The sequence below is a fragment of the Saccopteryx leptura genome, chromosome 2 (genome assembly GCF_036850995.1).
Source record: "Saccopteryx leptura isolate mSacLep1 chromosome 2, mSacLep1_pri_phased_curated, whole genome shotgun sequence".
In the NCBI taxonomy this organism is placed as follows: Eukaryota; Metazoa; Chordata; class Mammalia; order Chiroptera; family Emballonuridae; genus Saccopteryx; species Saccopteryx leptura.
The window spans coordinates 271,153,045-271,172,404 of record NC_089504.1 but is presented as its reverse complement, the minus strand read 5'-3'; the positions used below and the strand labels follow the sequence as shown (position 1 = coordinate 271,172,404).

Here is a 19,360-nt window from a genome sequence, read left to right as displayed (position 1 = left end):
CATTCACCTCCTACTTTTTTCTCTGTGTCTCCCCCGCATACAGTCTTGTTCCCAGGAGTTCACCAGAAACAGTGGGTGGGTGAAAAGGAATAGCAAAGAGAAAGATTAAGAAAGCAGTACTTTTTATGAAGCAGTGATACTGTTTTAAATTGAAATTTGCCTGAAAATAGACCATTCAGTCATGCAGACAATAATAGTGTTAACTAAGACTCGCTTTAACCAATGATTGAGGCACTATTTCTAGTGACTTACAAATAGAACTTATTTAATATATATATATTAAATCATTCTAATCCATGTATATATATATATATATTTTTTTTTTAAGTGAGAGGCAGGAGGCAGGGAGACAGACTCCCACATGCGCCTCTTCCAGTATCCCACAGGTAAGCCCCCTAGAGAGCAATGCTCTGCCTATCTGGGGCCGCTGATCTTTTGCTCAGCAACTGAGCTATTTCAGTGCATGAGGCAAGTCCATGGAGCCATCCTCAGTGCCCAGGACCAACTTGCTCAAACCATTTGAGCCATGGCTGCAGTAGGAGAGGGGGGGAGTGAGGAAGAGAGAGAGAGAGAGAGAGAGAAAGGGAATGGGTGGAGAAGCAGATAGTTGCTTCTCCTGTGTGCCCTGACCAGAAATTGAACCCAGGACTTCCACACGCCAGGCTGACACTCTACTGCTGAGCCAACCAGACAAGACCAGAACTCATTTAATCTTTACAAGAACCCCACTAGGTGAGTTGTATTACTATCTTCATTTTCATATGAGGACACTGAGGTGCAGAGGGTTTAAAGAACTTGTCCCAAATCTCTCAGATTTGAGTGGTGGAATTATGATTTGAACCCAGGCAGTGTTGCACCAAAGGAAACTAGGCCAGCTGCTAACCTTGGGAGCAGCCTTTACAAGGACCTGTGGACTCTGCCTGGAAGGCGGGGCAGTATGCTCTGAACAACCTCTCAGGGATTACAACCTCTCTGTCCAGGATTGCCAGATCATAGTGGTTTTCAAGGGTTAAGAAAGAAGGGGACTCCACTTTTTATTCTATTTTGTTATACTTCTTGTCATAAGGACAACTTAATAGAAAAGGTAAAACTCATGACTTTGCTATAGACATAAAAAAACACACATTAAAGATAGTTGAAACTGCCTGACCTGTGGTGGCGCAGTGGGATAAAGAGTCGACCTAGAACGCTGAGATTGCCGGTTCAAAACCTTGGGCTTGCCTGGTCAAGGCACATATGAGGTTGATGCTTCCTGCTCCTCCCCTTTCTCTCTCTCTCTCTCTCTCTCTCTCTCTCTCTCTCTCTCCCTCTCTCTCTCTCCCTCCCCCCCCCCTAAAAATCAATCAAGATAGTTGAAACTCATTCTTAATGAGAGGACTAGGCAGATGTTGTAACTGGTTTCAAGGAATCCAAAGGACAATATTTATAGACAAGGAATTTACAAATGGAGGCAAAGAGGCTTTTGCTTGGGTGGGGAGAGACATCGTCCCTGTACTGGACAGAATTCCCTTGCATATCTATGGCAAGAATTATTTTGCATTGCCATTGGTTACCTGCTATTTACAGAGTTGTAGGGTAGCTCAAAGGCAATGAAAAGCTAGAATCAGGTAGTCCTAAAGGGTGTGCCCTGAACAATGAATAGTTTTTTACTAGAAACACCTATTTTTTTTTGCTTATTTCACATTTTCTTACAGTTTTCATTGCTAGAATCATTACAACATGCACCTATCATTGTATTATTTGAGTGATTTGTATACGTTGACTGAATTTTTTTAAAAAAGCAAGTTCAACTCCCTCTTCATTCTCTCACCTTTTTTCTGCACCCCCCAAGACTTCTTTCCTTTTCTCATTCTACTGAGTTGAAATGTTTATACAGTATTTATAAACTAATTTATATTGTGGTTTGATAATTCCAATATCTGAAGTCTGATTCTTCTGCTTGTTGCTTCTGTTGACTCCCATGGCATTTTATGTCCTTGTGGGTTTTGTGATTTGTATTTAAAAACTGTGAATATGAGTTTATTGACTCTTTTCTTGCTGGGATTCTTTGAGGCCTAGCTGGGAGTGGTCCTCCCAAGAAAATTTACATCTGCTTCCTCTAGGCATTGAGAATCCCTGTCTATCCAGGAGCAATTTAAATGACATTCCCAATTTGAGGTTTTCCAGAATATGCAGGTAAAGTGAATTTGGACCAGAAACTTGAGTTAAGGGTGGGGTTATGGTGATACATATCTCAATGAGATTTCTTTCAAGATAAGTACTTTCTTATGAGCCCCTTTGTAGGGGACCCCTCTCCCACCGCAGTTCAGCTTAAAGAAGTTCAGCTTCATGCTGGTGTCTCCGATCTGATCTTTCAGCTTGGGTGGAGCCTGTGGTCTCTAGAAGTTGACAGATTTTTCCCTCAGAGTGCCTGTGTGTGTGTGTGTGAGTGTAGGCATGCCAGCTCAGCAATACATTTTAAGAGTATCTAAGATTTTTTTTATTATTTTTAGAGATTTTAGGTATTTGTCCATTGCAGGGTTTTCCAAGACTATCTGGGCTACCATACTGCAGAAAATAAAAGTTACCTGTTATTTTCAAATTAGTAGCATAGGTTAATAAAATAAACCTGGGATTTGAGCTAATTTTCATTCAAAATGGCTACTACATGACAGGTACTGTACTAGATACTGGTGAACAAAATCCTGCCCTTAGCCTCAGGACAATGCCTGGCCCCATCTCCTTCATGAAGTCAGAACTGGATTGAATTTGGAGTAAGCTGCATACCAGCTGTATTAACTTAAATGCATTTGTTAATCAGTAAGAAGGAAATAGATAGATACTGCTTGGACAGTGATGAAGGCTAAGTGAACTAACCTATGGATCTCAGAATGTTTTCTGATGCAAGTAACAGAATCCCCAATTTAATATGGCGTTAGCACTAAGAAAATGATCATATTACATACGAGGAAGTCATATCCATACTAAATCCAGGGTTATCCCAAGCTCCAGGGAGAAATATCAGGTTTCCTGGCTTTGCCCCCTCTCTGTGCTGACATTTGTCCTTAGGCTGGTAACAAGATGACGACAGCAACTTCAGGAATCCCCCCAGACATAATACCCAGAGAGAAAAGCCATCTCTTTCTGTCTCTTTCCCAAAACCTTTAGCCTCCCTCAAAATGATTTCCCTTTATGCTTCAATGGCCGAATTGTATCAAATGACCTTTATTAAGTCACTCGTTGTTAAGGGTAATGGAAATATCATGATTGTGTAGACTAATTAATACTTACCTTTGGAATGAGATAGTGCTGGTCAAATAAGTTTGTAAATATGATGTATATGTTTGCTCACTTTGGGTGTGGGAGACAGGCTGTAGGCTGGCAAAGTCCTTATAGCCTAAGGCAGGGGTCCCCAAACTACGGCCCGCGGGCCGCATGCGGCCCCCTGAGGCCATTTATCCAGCCCCCGCCGCACTTCCAGAAGGGGCACCTCTTTCATTGGTGGTCAGTGAGAGGAGCATAGTTTCCATTGAAATACTGGTCAGCCTTGGCCGGTTGGCTCAGCAGTAGAGCGTCGGCCTGGCGTACGGGGGACCCGGGTTCGATTCCCGACCAGGGCACATAGGAGAAGCGCCCATTTGCTTCTCCACCCCCACCTCCTTCCTCTCTGTCTCTCTCTTCCCCTCCCGCAGCCAAGGCTCCATTGGAGCAAAGATAGCCCGGGCGCTGGGGATGGCTCCTTGGCCTCTGCCCCAGGCGCTAGAGTGGCTCTGGTCGCGGCAGAGCAACGCCCCGGAGGGGCAGAGCATTGCCCCCTGGTGGGCAGAGCGTCGCCCCCTGGTGGGCTTGCCGGGTGGATCCCGGTCGGGCGCATGTGGGAGTCTGTCTGACTGTCTCTCCCCATTTCCAGCTTCAGAAAAATACAAAAAAAAAAAAAAGAAAGAAATACTGGTCAGTTTGTTGATTTAAATTTACTTGTTCTTTATTTTAAATATTGTATTTGTTCCCGTTTTGTTTTTTTACTTAAAATAAAATATGTGCAGTGTGCATAGGGATTTGTTCATAGTTTTTTTTTTATAGTCCGGCCCTCCAACGGTCTGAGGGACAGTGAACTGGCCCCTTGTGTAAAAAGTTTGGGGACCCCTGGCCTAAGGCTTAGTTTTAAGACTAAGCCTTTCCCTCCCTTCTAATATTAAAATCTTCTCAAAACTAAGCTTTTCCCCACACCCTTGACTGTTGCATGACAGGGGATGGTACACTCTTATAAGGAATCCCATTTATGCCTCAGATAAATGGCTTTGTATCAGAGACTTCCTTATTTGTATATTGGCTTAAAGGCTTTAATTTTCTACACTGTAAAATGAAGCAGACTGGGGTCTCTCGCTCTCGGTTCCTGCCATCAGCATTGCAGAGGCTTCCCTGATCCCTTGCCCTCTATGGGAAAAGTAGGTTTTCTGCTTTTTCCTTGGCTTCTCTTGTGGCTTGCCTGTCTTGGTGAGACACCAATAGACAGAATGGCCCACCATCTTCCAACTCTGCCATTTCTTTACTGTCTTCCCGAATTCAATGGGAACCTGCATGTGAATGGCCATGGTAGTGGCCACTGGCCATACAGATGGGGTCACCCTTCTCTGGATCTCAAAAGGAAAATATAGATGAAAAAAGTTGGGGTTCTGTTAGAAGGAAGAAAGGGAGAGATGGAAGCTAAATAGGACACCAACCGTTTCCAGGACAGCCTACAAATGCCCAGGACAATGATGACTACCCAGCAGATATGCGTCCAAAAAATGTTAGTCATCAGTTCTCTTAGCTACACCTAAATATAATCTATAAAAACTAATTTGAGGGCAACATCTTAATGCAACACTTCACTGACAAATCAAGTCAATGAAATACTGTTCAAAAGCTTAAGATGGACAGTCTCCAGGAGTAGATACTGTTCATACTGTGTCCCACGCTGCACAGCACACTCCTTGCCAAGCAAGTGTTCTTGGGTGGAATGGTCCCCGCTCTCCTCTGTGTTGGTGGATCCTCCGAACCTCTGTACAGTTTGAATTCCACAACTGGCAAAGAAAATCTCCTCTGGGATTTTGTGCCTGGGAGGGAGGACTCCCCGCCTTTCCTTTCACTTCAAATAAAATATAATGAATATGAAAGTCAAACAAAAGACAGACACAAAGCAGACTTAGAAAGACAGAACAAGGAAAATACACATACTTTTACAAAAGCAATGGAGAAAACATCTCTGTGTCCACTTGAGCTCTGGGGAATCCTGGTTTTTTAAAACTACTTTTCACACTTAAAGATTTATTGCTTATTCTCCCCTTCCTAATCATCCACTTTTCAACAGTTTCTTTATTCATTTGGAGGCAGGAGGATGAACAAGAAACACCCCCTCCTTCCTTGTCTCCACACCCCTGTCCTCAGATTCCATGACTTCAGGAAATCTTTCAGATAAAACAATTCCAGTTACTGGAAAATCATAAGGCTTCCTCTGTGGGTTTACAACGGCCTGGTCTCTGACTCACAAATAAGAGATTTACTGGGAGACAGGAACACCTTTTATGGATTTTAAGACACTTTTCTTTCCTGATTCAGACTCCTCAATCACACAATACTGAAGGTTGGAATGAATTAGTGGTTCTCAAACTATCCAAGTGTGTGTGTGTGCTTGCATGCATGTATGTGTATATTTACTTAAACAACAGAACATCTAAGTAATTTTTTATTTTATTTTTTCATGAGAGAGAGAGATAGACAGGGACAGACAGATAGGAAGGGAGAGAGATCAGAAGCATCAACTCATAGTTACAACATCTTAGTTGTTCATTGATTGCTTCTCATATGTGCCTTGACTGGGGGCTCCAGCAGAACGAGTGACCCATTGCTCAAGCCATTGACTTTTGGGCTCAAGCCAATGATCATGGGGTCATGTCTATGACCCCACATTCAAGCCAGTGACTCCACACCCAAGCTGATTAGCCCATGCTTAAGCCGGCGACCTCAAGGTTTTGAACATAGGTCCTCAGTGTCCCAGGCTGATGCTCTATCCACAGCACCACTTCCTAGTCAGGCTAAGTGAATTTTTTTAATTGATTGCTTTTAAAGAGACAGAGAGAGGAAGGAGAGAGAAACATTCATTTGTTGTTTCACTTAGTTTTACCTTCATTGGTCACTTCCTGTATGTGCCCTTACAGGAAATCGAACCCACAACCTTAGTGTTTCAGGACAATGCTCTAACCAACTAAGCTAACTGGCCAGGGCCAGACCATCTTTTTGAACGATGACATCTTCTTTGGAACCACAACATAACATACAGACAGAGGCAGATTTCCTTTGGTTGAAAGGAAGGTGGGGGTGGTAAGGATAGGGTAAGAGAAGGTGCGAGGTCTCTAAGGGACCCACTCTTGGCCCCAGCAGCCCCTTGAAGTACTGCTCCAAGCTGGGCTTTCCCAGGGCCATCTGACAACCACTGGCCTAGCTGTTTCCTATGGTCCCTTCTGATCTAAAACCCTAAGGTTCTGCTCTTTCCTTCTTAAAAAGAAAGTCCGATTCTTCCATTCTAGATCACTAGTAGCACAACACACCCCCATAGATATGAAGTAGGTGAAAATATATTCCCTTCCTAACACCATTTTTCTCTTTTTGTAATTTTGAAAAACAATTTAATAAAGAAAATAATATATATGAAATAACAAGACTACCTACCATCCATAATCAGAAAACTACAATTTAACCTATTTGTTTCAGATAACTTTTTTAAAGAAAAGAAATAAAACCTCACAGATAAAGCATTCTTAGGTTATCTCCCCAATTCTATTTTCCTCCTTCTGTCCTCACATAAACATTATTGTGCCTGTCCAGTGGTGGCGCAATAGATAGAGCATCAACCTGGGACACTGAAGTCCTAGGTTTGAAAACGCGAGGTTGCCTGCTTGAGCATGGGAGCATGGGCTTTAGTGTGGGATCATCAACATGATCCTGTTGTTGCTGGCTTGAGCCCAAAGGTCGCTGGCTTGAAGCCAAAATTGCTGGCTTGAGCCCAAGATCTCTGGCTTGAGCAAAGGATCACTGGCTTGGCTAGAGCCCCTGGTCAAGGTATGTATGAAAAACAATCAGTGAACTAAAGTGACACAACTATGAGTTGATGCTTCTCATCTCTCTCCTTCCTATTTCTATCTCTGTCTCTCTCTTGCAACAAACAAACAAACAAAGCCACTATCATGATTGAATAATGCCCCTCCAAAGGTGTTTAAATCCTAATCCTTGGAACCGTGGATGTGTTACCTTACATAGCAAAACGTGTGATTAAATTAAGGGTTTTGAGATGAGAAGATTATTCTGGATCATCTAGCTGAGTCCAGCGTAATCACAAGTATCTTTAGAGGGAGGGTCAGAGTGACAGATGATGTGATGATGGAAGCAAAGGGTAGATGTAATGCAGCCAAGAGCCAAGGCATGTGGGCAGCCTCTAGAAGGTAAAGGCAAAGATTCTTTTCTAGCGCCTCTGGAAGAAACATAGCCCTGCTGCTCTGCTGTAGACTTCTGACCTCAAGAACAGTTATATTCTTTCAAGTTACTGAGCTTGTGCTAATAGGAAAGTAGTACAATGAGTTAGGTGAGTTTTCATCTGATCCATATTTTTATATTTGGACTAGATAGATGATAGATAGATATAGAAAAATAATTGTATGCATTTTCTATAGTCATTAGATGTTTTTGAGAATCTGTCCATTTGATACATAAATATCTAGTTCATCCATTTTAATTGCTATATAGTATTTTGTTACATGAATATACCAGTTTATATAGTTCTCTAAAATGGGGTTTAAGGGGCTCTGGCCGGTTGGCTCAGTGGTAGAGCGTCGGCCTGGCGTGCAGAAGTCCCGGGTTCGATTCCTGGCCAGGACACACAGGAGAAGTGCCCATCTGCTTCTCCACCCCTCCCCCTCTCCTTCCTCTCTGTCTCTCTCTTCCCCTCCGGCAGCCAAGGCTCCATTGGAGCAAAGATGGCCCGGGCGCTGGGGATGGCTCCTTGGCCTCTGCCCCAGGCGCTAGAGTGGCTCTGGTCGTGGCACAGCGACGCCCCGGAGGGGCAGAGCATCGCCCCCTGGTGGGCAGAGCGTCGCCCCCCGGTGGGTGTACCAGGTGGATCCTGGTCGGGCGCATGTGGGAGTCTGTCTGATGGTCTCTCCCCGTTTCTAGCTTCAGAAAAATACAAAAAAATAAATAAAAATAAAAATAAAAAATAAAATGGGGTTTAAGGTATTTTTCATTTTTCACAGCAATAAACATCCTTGTATGTATTTCTTTATACACATATGTCCTTGTACATATGCAAAAGGTCTACTAGATCCATATCTAGAATTTGCAGATTCTGGCTTTACCCCAGTCAGATTCCAAAATAAAGTTCAAAATCCTTAACACATGTGTCCAGACTATTGACAGGGGCTACCTCTGGGTAAGGGAATAGAATTTGAAGGAAGAATGAGGAGGACAACTTTCAGGTTCACATTATTATTATTATTATTATTATTATTATTAGTGGGAGAGAGGAGAGACAGAAAGAGAGACAGACAGACAGGCACACCTTAATTTTTTGATCTTTAAATGTTTTACAAGCATATATTACTGCAATAAAAAAATAACAAAACAAACAAAAAACTTATCCAGGTATTTAAGATTTTAAATGCAGGTGGAAAACTAGAGGTCCTCAGGCTAGATACAGCTGGCAGAAATGTTTTGTTTGCCCCACACGGATTTTTAAAGGATTGAAATATGCATTTATATGAAATAATTAGGAGATTTCTCATAAAAATCAAGAGTTCCAACTTGTTTTGAAAAAAACAGAAGAGTTGGAGACATTGTACCTGCATTTTCATGTGGCAGTAATTGTTGGGAGCAAAGCTGGACTGATCTGCCAAGTGGAACAAGCACTCTCTTGTTTTGCCATGGTTCCCTCCTTCTTCTGTTGCCTCCCTCCCCATTCATATCACTCATTTACTTTATCTCCTAGCCTTTTGTAGGCATTTACGTTTGCCACCCCAGCTAGAGTTACCAGATAAAAAACAACTTCCAGTTAAATTTGAATTTCAGGTAAACAATAATTTTTAAGTCAAAGCATGTCCCAAATATTGCTGAGTATCTTGTATTTCTATTTGCTAATCTATCAACTCTGACCATAGGTCCCCAGCTCTCAACAGCCTGACCCCGCCCATTTATTTATTTTTTTTTTAGGTGAGAGGAGGGGAGATAGTGAGGCAGACTCCCACATGCGCCTGACCAGGATTGACCTGGCAATCTTATCTGGGGCCAATGCTCAAGTATCAAGCTAGATTTAATGCCTGAGGCTGACACTCAGAACAACTGAGCTATCATCAGCACCTGGGGTCATGTTTGACCAATGGAGCCACTGGTTGTGGGAGGGGAAGAAGGAGAGTAGGGGCAGAGGAAGGAGGATAGAAGCAAATGGTTGCGTCTCCTGTGTGCTCTGACCAGAATCAAACCTGGGACGTTCATATGCCAGGCTGATGCTCTAACCACTAAGCCACAGGCCAGGGCCCGCCCTGCCCAATTCCAACCTTATCTCTCACTGATCTCCTTCACAGGCCCTATGCTCTGACCCAACCAAACTGCTCACCAGTTTTGGTGAACATGTATTCTTCTCCTGTTGCGGAGATCCTACCCCTGTTCCTCTCTAGTCACCTAAGATTAAATCAATGCCCATGAAGACCAAGTTGAAAATCCAGTCCTGCAGAAATTTTCTCTGCCTTGGGGATCACTTCTTTCTTCCTATTTCCATAGCACTATTGGTAGAATGCACCAAGCATTTGTCATTTTGAACTTGAGAGTTACTTATCTTTATACAGACAGGTAAGACGACTTCCTAACTAGATTATTACCTCTGAGTTTCTACTTCTTATTGTAACCCTAGTGCCTAACAAATGCTTTAAACACAGGAGGCAGTCGTTAAGAGTGTGTAAGATATAAGGAGGATGTATCAATTAGCTTTTCATAACAAACTACCTGAAAACCTAGTGACTTAAAATAACAAATAATTATTGTAGCTATCGTAGCTCATGATTTTGTAGGTTGGTTGGGTGGTTTTTCTGGTCTGATTTGGTTGGGCCTAGATGGTCTGGGATGGCCTCACTCATATAGCAGGGGCCTCAAGTAGAATGCTGGAGCAATGAATAGGGCCAGAGCCTCTGCATGGGGTCCTCTCATCCTTAAGGAGGAGGGACCGTGAGTTGTTCACATGGTGGCCAAGGGTTCTCACCAGTGAGAGCCTTTGCTTGTGTCATACTTGCTGCTGTCCCATTCACCAAAGAAGGTCATATAGCCCAGTTCAGATTCAACAGACAGAGAAATAGATTCTTCTGTTTGTTGGGAATAGGGACAAAATCACATTGCGAAGCGACATACATGCAGGGAGAAAAGAGTAAATGGGAGGCTATTCCTGCAGCCATCTATATCTGATAGTGAGAAGAACCCAGCTTCTAATGTGCTTAGAAATTCTTCTTGCTCTGACTGGGTAGCTCATTGGTTAGAGCATTGTCGCAAGATGCCGAGGTTGCAGGTTCAATCCCTGGTCAGGGAGCAGGTAAGAATCAACCAATGAATGCATAAATAAGTGGAACAACAAATCAATGTTTCTCTCTCCTTCCCTCTCAAAAATCAATCAATCAATAAAAATTTAAAAATTTTTTTTTATCTCATTTAAAGAAGTATGCTTATTTTCAGTGTTGGCCTCTGCATATCAGTAGAACTGGGTTTCTGTCAGTATGCTGGTTTGCCAGTAGGCCCAACTCCTTCCCCCAGGGGCCTTTCCCATGCTGTTTGCTTTGCCTGGAATGCTCCTCCCACCTCTTTGCCAGGCTAATTATCTCATTTCCTTCAAGTCCCTTCCTAAAGTTGCTTCCTGAGGGGAGCCTTTCCTGACTCTTTAGACCCAGCCTGGTCTCCTGTTCTGCACCTCAGAGCACCTGGGTGGGGCTTTTACAGCACTCACACCATGTTATGAATTGCTTTGTTATGAAGTTGTCTAATGTCATCTCTCCGTCTCAACAGAGAGAGTTCTAGAGCAAAGACTGGGTCTATTTCATTCAACGCTAGATCCCCAGCCTGTAGTGCATGCCTAGCATAGAGTAGGTGTTCATTATTGGAATAATTGAATGAACATATGAATGGATGACCTACAATGTGCTCAGCATGGAATAGGCCTGTTCAGAGTACTGAACTCTGTCAGAGTAGAACGCTGGGAAACTGCAATGTGTTGGGGAGATAAGAATGAGTTGCACACAAATCGTTCAAGAACTCAGGACCAGATAGTTACATATCAGATGCTGGACTGTAATTGGTATGGGAGATAAGGAAAAAGAGATCAGATAGGCCAGGTGGTTACTGAAGGCTTCATACTTGAATTTGGTCCAGAGAAGGAACAGGATTTCGATGTGATGAAATTAGGGAAGGAGGTTAATATGTCAAGGTCATGAATTTGATCCTCTGTAGTTCCCATTAGACTGGTATCCTCTTAAGCTGTTGAGCACAGAGGGAAGAGGCAGGAGAGGAAGTTCAGTGGAGCCATTCCCGCTGTCCCTGAAATGGGTCAAGAGGATTATGATTGAGAGGAGACTGCAAAGTCGAATGCTGTCTACATGTGAAAAAACAGCTCATTCAGAGACCAGACTCCTCCAAGCCAATGAAAGGGAACAGCAGTAAACATCTGCTTCTACTCTTCTGGAAACTTTGATGTCTGGATGCTCTATCTCCCTCGCTTTTCCTCTCTTTCTCACTTTTAACTATTTGTTATGAAAATTTCCAAACAAACACAAAGAAAAGAGTACAAGAAATGCCATCGCCAACTTCAACAAGCATCAGTGCTTTCCCATGTTGATTTCATCTCTCTCTCCAGCCCTACTTTTCTTTTTTCTAAAGCATTCCCCCCCCCTTTTTTTTTTTTGGTGAGAGAGGCAGGGAGAGAGAGACAGAGAGAGACAGGAACATGGAGTTGCTCCTGTATGTGTCCTGACCAGGAATCAAACTGGCAACCTCTGTGCTTCAGGACGATGCACCAACTAACCAAGCTATCTGGGCAGGACTCTGAAACATTTTAAAGCAAATCCCAGATACCATGCCTCGAGACTCCTAAATACTTCAATGTGCATTCCTAAAAGAAATAAGGGCATTTTCTTGCATAACCCTAATACCTTATTCACACTCAGAAAAATAAAGCATAATTTCTCAATATCATTTAACACCCAGTTCATATTCATCTTTTCTGATGATCTAAAACATATCTTTCTACAATCAATTTGTTTGAATCAGGATCTGAACAAAGTCCACACATTAATTTAATTGACATGTCTTTTAAATCTCTTTTAACCTAGATTAGTGTTAAATTAATTCAACAAGGAGGCTCTTAGACTGTGGGGACTCTCACACCGTGGTGGCCTCCAAAAGCAAACCAAAACCTAGGCCTTACATGTCTCAAGGTTATGAAATGAAAACACTCAGGAAAACCAGTCACAAAGAGCCAGCTAGGCTTCAAGCTATAGCTAAAAATCAAACAGTTGTCTTTCTTTGCTTCTGCACTTTCTCTGTCTGTCTTTCCCTTGGCTCCTGTCAGAGGAGTGCTCCTAACCACTTCTAGTTTGGCTCTGGCTGGTTCTCATCATTTTTTGCTTAAAATTTTTTAATATTTCTCATTGTATCTTTTATTATTATTATTACTATTGATTGATTTTAGAGAGCTAAAGAGAGGAAGGAAGAGAGAGAGAAGCATCCATCTGCTGTTCTACTTAGTTATTCATTCACTGGTTGCTTACCCTATGTGCCCTGACCAGGGATCCAACCCACAAACTTGGAGTTTCAGGTCGCTGCTCTAACCGACGGAACTAACTGGTCAGGGCTGCTCATTGTAGCCTTTAATACTATGATGCTGTCTTTTGATTGAGGCTTTTTGCTGACAATCCACCTCGGCCTCACTGCCTTCATCCTACTCCTGGGTTAGCAGGAAACGGCGAGATGAGATCTCATCTGTGGAGAGAGGGTGGGCAGGATGGAGTGAGTATCAGAGTCCTCAGGTCTCATGACAATAAACCCCTAATTCGCTTCAGGGGAAACATGAAGAGATTCATAAGAACTAGAGTTGACCTGCACACTCTCCTAACACCTAAGAATGACCAAAATCTACTGAGATTGTAAGAGGGGTTTCTGTGGGCAAGAGAGGGAGCGTGAGAGAAAGGAAATCAGGGTGAATCTGATGGACAACATACAAGCACAGGCAGGACCAGCTACATAATTCTCAGGGCTCAGAGCAAAATAAAAATCCCACAGCCCTTGTTCAAAAATAATTAGGAATTTCTTTTTTTTTTTAATTATTATTTTTTTTAATCAAGTGAAAGGCAGGAAGGTGGAGAGACAGACTCCTGCATGCGCCCCAAACGAGATCCACCCGGCAACCCCTGTCTGGGGCTGATGTTCTGCCCATCTGGGGCCGCTGCTCCATTGCTCGGTACCCAAGCTATTTTTTAGCACAGAGGTGAGGCCATGGAGCCATCCTCAGCACCTGGGGCCAACATGCTCATTCCAGCCATGGCTGCAGGAGGGGAAAAACAGGGCGAGCAGGCTGGAGGGGAGGGTTGAGAAGCAGATGGCCACTTCTCTTGTGTGCCCTGACCAGGAATCAAACCTGGGACTTCCACATGCTGAGCCAATGCTCTACTGCTGAGCCACCCAGCCAAGGCCAATAATTAGGAATTTCAAAGGGCAAAAGAAGAGCATTAAACCAAGTGGGGTCCTTCTGAGCACAGGCACCAGTGTGACTGCCTCATCACATGCCCACCCTGAAGCCGGCCCTCACATAGGTGGCAGAATCCAGAAGGCCCCCAGGAGTTTTTCTACAAGGCAATGTTTTGCCAACCTGTGTCTCAGTTGCACTTGAGAGACATTCAAAGGCAGTGGGAATTGCTTCCATATCTGGTAGCTACTACTAGCATCTCAGACTTCGGGTATCTAGGGGTGATGATGGCTTCTGGAGAGCCACAGTGCTGCATGGTGTATGGGTAGTGATGGGTCTGGATCCTCTACTCTCTCTGTCAATATGGGCTCTAAAGCCAGAATGCCTGGCTTCACATTCAGACTCTGTTGCTTATTCATTACGGTGTAACCTTGGTCAAGTTACTTGACCTGTCTGTGCTTCAGTTTCTTCATCTCTAAAATAGGCTAATTAAAAGTATCTACCTCACCTGACCAGGCGGTGGCGCAGTGGATAGAGCATTGGACTGGGATGCAGAGGACCCAGGTTCGAGACCCCGAGGTCGCCAGATTGAGTACGGGCTCATCTGGCTTGAGCAAAAAGCCCACCAGCTTGAACCCAAGGTTGCTGGCTCCAGCAAGGGGTTACTCGGTCTGCTGAAGGCCCGCGGTCAAGGCACATATGAGAAAGCAATCAATGAACAACTAAGGTGTTGCAACACACAATGAAAAACTAATGATTGATGCTTCTCATCTCTCTCCGTTCCTGTCTGTCTGTTCCTGTCTATCCCCCTCTCTCTCTGAAAAAAAAAAAGTATCTACCTCATAGAGTTGTTTGAGGATTAAATTAGTTGGTATTTGCTGGCACATGGCAAACACTAAAACAAATCCAGAGGCTAGAGCTTGAAGGGCCCAGGCAGATCAGTGGTAGCGGTGGTGGAGATGGATTCCTCTCTTCCAGTGGAAGGAGGCTGTGCCTGGCATCCTCGTCCTGCTCCCCAACAACTTACACAGTGGTCATCCACTCAGTGAGTGTTTATTAGACACATGTTACATGTCAGGCACCCAGTGAGTGAAGAGTTAACCAGACATGGTCCTTGTCCTTATGGTGCTGATTGTCTGGCATGAAGAGGGCTCCTCCTGCAGTCAGACTTGCCCAGGTATGGGGCCTGCCAGGCCTGGATCCCTGTGGGAGGAAGAGGAGATGCCCTAGGCCTGTTGCCCATGAACAGGGCTGAGCTGCCGCTAGTAAGCATGGTTTGACTTCAGTACCCTGACTCCTTGTTATCAATGTGCTTTGTAATACATTCTGTTTTGACCAAGCCTCTGCCTGATAAGTCAGCGTTTCCCACCTAAGATCCAACAATTTATTTCTGCCGTGGAACCTAGACACCACAGCTTGGGTTTCAATGCCTGCTGTTGAAACCCCAAGATGCTGTCAGCTGCCGGGCTTACCATTTTGGAGAGACTCCTAGGATCTTGGACTAGGGTGAGCCCACCCTCGGTTAACTATAATTATGTCACATTGACCTTCCCAGGCTGCTCTAGGCCCATCCATGTGAGCCCATGTCCCCAGTAATTACTCCGCAGCCTTGCCCTCCTAGCCTTAACTCCTGGCCAGCCCTTGACTTTGAGAGGCGGTACGGATTTGCATTCCTATCTTACCAACACTCAAGCCCAGGCCCTGAAGTTTCCAGGCGGGAGAGGCTGTGGGAGACTTCACCACTGTGAGTCTAACACTGAAACTACGCTCTTTCTCTCCAACTAATAAATTATTGCCCCTCTGCTAAGGTTTTTTAGGGGTAGTTTGTGGCAAAATGGCCATGGGAGGAAGCTGTGAGTTCATAGAGGTGGAGGGAGAATGACAGAGACACCAGCTGCTTTTCCACTGGCACACTCCAACCCTGAGGCCATTTGATACCGTTTCTAGCCTGAGGCCCAGGGACACTGTCTAGTACACCACCATCCCGGCCAAAGGCCTCCAGGCAATGGGGCTCTTCAGGAAGCTGGTAAACGGCAGGTGGAAGCCAAGGGAGAATTTTCTACAGATCCTCCTCCTTCCCCAGATCTACATTTTAGAGTTTCTAAATTGGCGAGACTGAAAAAAGGTTTCTCCCGGGTCACTTTGAAAGAAGCAATGTGTGTGAACTTCCTCCCCTTGGGTGACAGAGCTATGGTAAGTTAGAACTGTAGGTCCTATTGATGAAGTACTGTCGGAACAGGAGAGAACCAGACCCCACATGGATTACCCCCAGAAAATCAGAGAGGACTTTTGTGTAAACCTGGGGTTGCTCTGAATCCTCTGGCCCTGGGAGGGGACATGGTGGCCAGCCTGGGGAGGGGCCAAGCAGGAGGGCAGACCGTGGGGAAGGTGGCCAGGGCACAGGGCCAGGACCTTTTATCCTATTAGCCCATGGCTGCCCTGCAACTTCCAAATATAGAGCATTCATCTCACAGAAACTCTAAATTTCTGAGTGGGGGACAAATGGAGTGAGTGTTTTGGCTAAATTTTCTCAATAAACTAAGAGGCTTTAAAACAATTGATGTTGACATCTTAAAGGACCAGCCAATTAATTAATCAACAATATCTCCTAACAAACCAAAGTCTGGTCGGGGAAGAAAGGGAGTAAACGGTGTGGCTTCCCTAAAGCATATTATATAGTTCAGTAGAATAAATTTTTTTAATTCTAGAAAATGCAAGAAAATTCAGGAAGAGAGAAGTAACAGTTTACAACAATAGAGGATACAGAATTTGGGAGCTAGGTGGCAGAAATCTTTCCTTTCAGGTGTCAGATAAGACTTGGTAATGTGGGTGGGAGAGGGTCGATCTTCCTTTGAGTTATAAAATACCCACAGGGTGCCAGGTACTATGCTGAAGACTAGGAGTGCAGACATCAGCTCTGCATAGGCTCTGGCCTCACAGTCTGCGTGGGAAGCAGATGTGTGAACCGAGGACAGGACAGAAAATGGTGTGGTGGTTGTGTGGCTGAGGAGGCACGGAGTGTGTGTGTCTGTGTGTGGTGGCGAAGGAGAGAGGGGGGTGGGATGGGTGGGAGAGAAGAGGTATTTCTGGATGAGCTCCACTGAGGATGTAACATTTGAGCTGAGTCATGAAGCCTCAGTTTATTCTGTGGCCTCAGAGACACAGCATCCTAGACAGGGAACAGCAAGTGAAAAGGCGTGGACAGATGCCACCTATTAAAGACAGGCAAGTATTAGAGAAGTAGTGTGACTGGAACAAGGGATGCATGTGAGGTGTGCTAGCAGATAAGTCCGGGAAAGGGGGTGGGAGAAAGGTCATGAAGGCCTTGTGTCCTGAATAAACAGTGTGCGTTTTTATCGTGCAGGGGATCGGGAGCCAGCCACAACTTTTAAGCAGGAGACAGGCAGCTTCCTGCTTCCCGTTAGGAAGATCACTGGGAGAAGGGAGTCTCGGGCCTCAGAGGAACCAGAAGAAGTGGACCAGTGCTGGGGCAGAGGAAGCGGGCCACGGCGGCTTTTAAGCAGGGAAATATGAGCAGCTCACTTGAGGCTCATGGCTGTGTGATGTGCAAGATGGATTCGAGCCAGTACTGTTGGGTCCAGGGAGACCTTTAGGGTAAAATGCCCTGCGAAAACAAAGTTTAACAAAGAAACTTTTCCATTGCGCCATCTCTTTCCCCAGGAGCATCTTCCTTTTTGAGATTGTTACCGCATTTCCCCATATATAAGACACACTCTTTCCTGAAAAATTTGGGGTCTAAAACCTGAGTGCATCTTATACAGTGGCTGTAGATTTTTTACTTGCATTTTCTGCTTTTTTGACAGCCATGAGGAGTTGTATGACTTTTATGATAAATAAAACTTGATTTTAATAACTTTCTGTAATGCATTTTTTTTCCTTCAAATTTCGGTCCTCAAAATTAAGGTGTGTTGCCTGGCCTGTGCTGACACAGTGGATGGAGTGTTGACTGGGAATGCTGAGGGCTCCAGTTCGAAACCCTGGGCTTACCTGGTCAGGGCACATATGGGAGTGGATGCTTCCTTCTCTTTCTCTTCTCTTTCTCTCCCCTTTCTCTCTCTCTCTTCTGAAATGAATAAATAAAATCTTTTAAAAAACACTATTAAAAAAATTAAGGGGCGTCTTATAAATGGACGCGTCTTATACATGGGGAAATATGGTAATTCTTCGCAGAAATCACAGGAGTTGACTTCAACTTTGTGTCTTGTGAGGGCTGCTGCACAGTGTGTAGCCCCTTGTCCGTGGCTAAGAAAATGTCCTTGACAGTCACAATGGTGTGAATTTTCTAGAAATACTATTGAGATCAGCTGGCACAATTGTGTTTGTTTTAAAAAAACTTCCCAGGGGCAGTCTCCAAATTCTGCACAAAGGGACCGGTAGCCCCACTGCCTAAATGGTTAATTTTGAGTTATGCAGATAGCTCTTTTTTCAGGACAAGCTGGATGGTATGACATGGCACCAAAGAAAGTGACTTTTGTTCTAAAGCCCAATCCCTGGGAGACCGGTGCTCAGAATGTTTACATCCTCCTGACTTATTACATGATTTCTCCAACTCTTAACGTTTCATACACCAAGAGAAACTAGAACTTGACCCTGGTTATTACATGGTGGGTCTGCCAGGCAGGCCGTGACAATGTGGCTTTGCCATGTGCACTGGCTGGTTAGTCAGGAGACTGGAGCAGAGGTCAAGTCAGGTCGAGTCATGGTTGAGATTCCTATAGAGGCCAACTGGCCGGGCGTGCCCTGCCCTCCACTCTCTCTGGCCCAAGCCAGAAAGGGGTAGGAGGGTAGGGATGGCTCAATACAGCCCAGCCTCACACTCTTAAGTCGCATTGCTGTCCAGAATGGTGGGTCAGTAATAGGAACTTCAGACGTAATGAGACCTTGATTAAGAAACCCTCTGGGAAGCAAACACCATTATGTGTTTCAGCTGTGAGGTTTTTTTTCCCCCCAACCTTCATTAGTGATGTGGAGCACTGTGGGTTGTGGCAACTTTTCTACTAAACAGAAAACATTTTGTCTACTGCTTCAGACAAAAACACCTGCCTTAAAACTTCAATTTGCCCCAGTTTCCCTTCCATCCTCCCTCTGTCCTTCCTTTTCCCTTCACCCTATGGTCTCTTCTCCCCTGGCAGCTCCTGGGGACCTTTCTTCTTCCTATCAGAGCAGGAAAGGCTCTTATAATGGTTGTTTGTGCTCACACGTAAACAGAGTAACGATTTCTGTCACTGTTACTTCAACCAGGCACTGCACTTCAAGGTGTTTCCTGGGAGCCTGTAGGTAGAGGATAGCAGTTAAGAGTGGGTAGTTTAGAACCAGATCAAAGCCAGGTTGGGATCTGGCCCTGACAGTTACCAGCTTGCCAGCCTCAGTTTTCCCTCTCTGTAAAAGAAAACCCACAATGCAGTGTTGCTGTGAGAACTAAAGGAAAAAACTCATGAACTCTCAGAATTTCCTGTCATACGATAAATGTTAATTATGATTACTTGTTGGCTAATTGACAAGCAAATGGCTTTATTCTACTACAATCCTTAGTAAAACAGCTCACAGGTGGAGAGGATTTTTCAATTTATTTTATCATGAAAATTTTTGAATGTGCAGAAAAATGGAAAAAATAGTACA

At 44.3% G+C, this 19,360-nt stretch overlaps 1 long non-coding RNA gene across 1 annotated transcript in view; it reads right to left on the bottom strand.

Annotated features, from left to right (window-relative positions):
• LOC136390808 (uncharacterized) overlaps nucleotides 1-19,360 on the bottom strand; it is a 34,145-nt gene that overhangs the window by 7,088 nt on the left and 7,697 nt on the right. Inside the window, exon 2 of the long non-coding RNA XR_010748770.1 lies at nucleotides 17,729-17,804. This is a non-coding gene — a long non-coding RNA (uncharacterized lncRNA). The remainder of the gene's footprint in view (nucleotides 1-17,728; nucleotides 17,805-19,360) is intronic.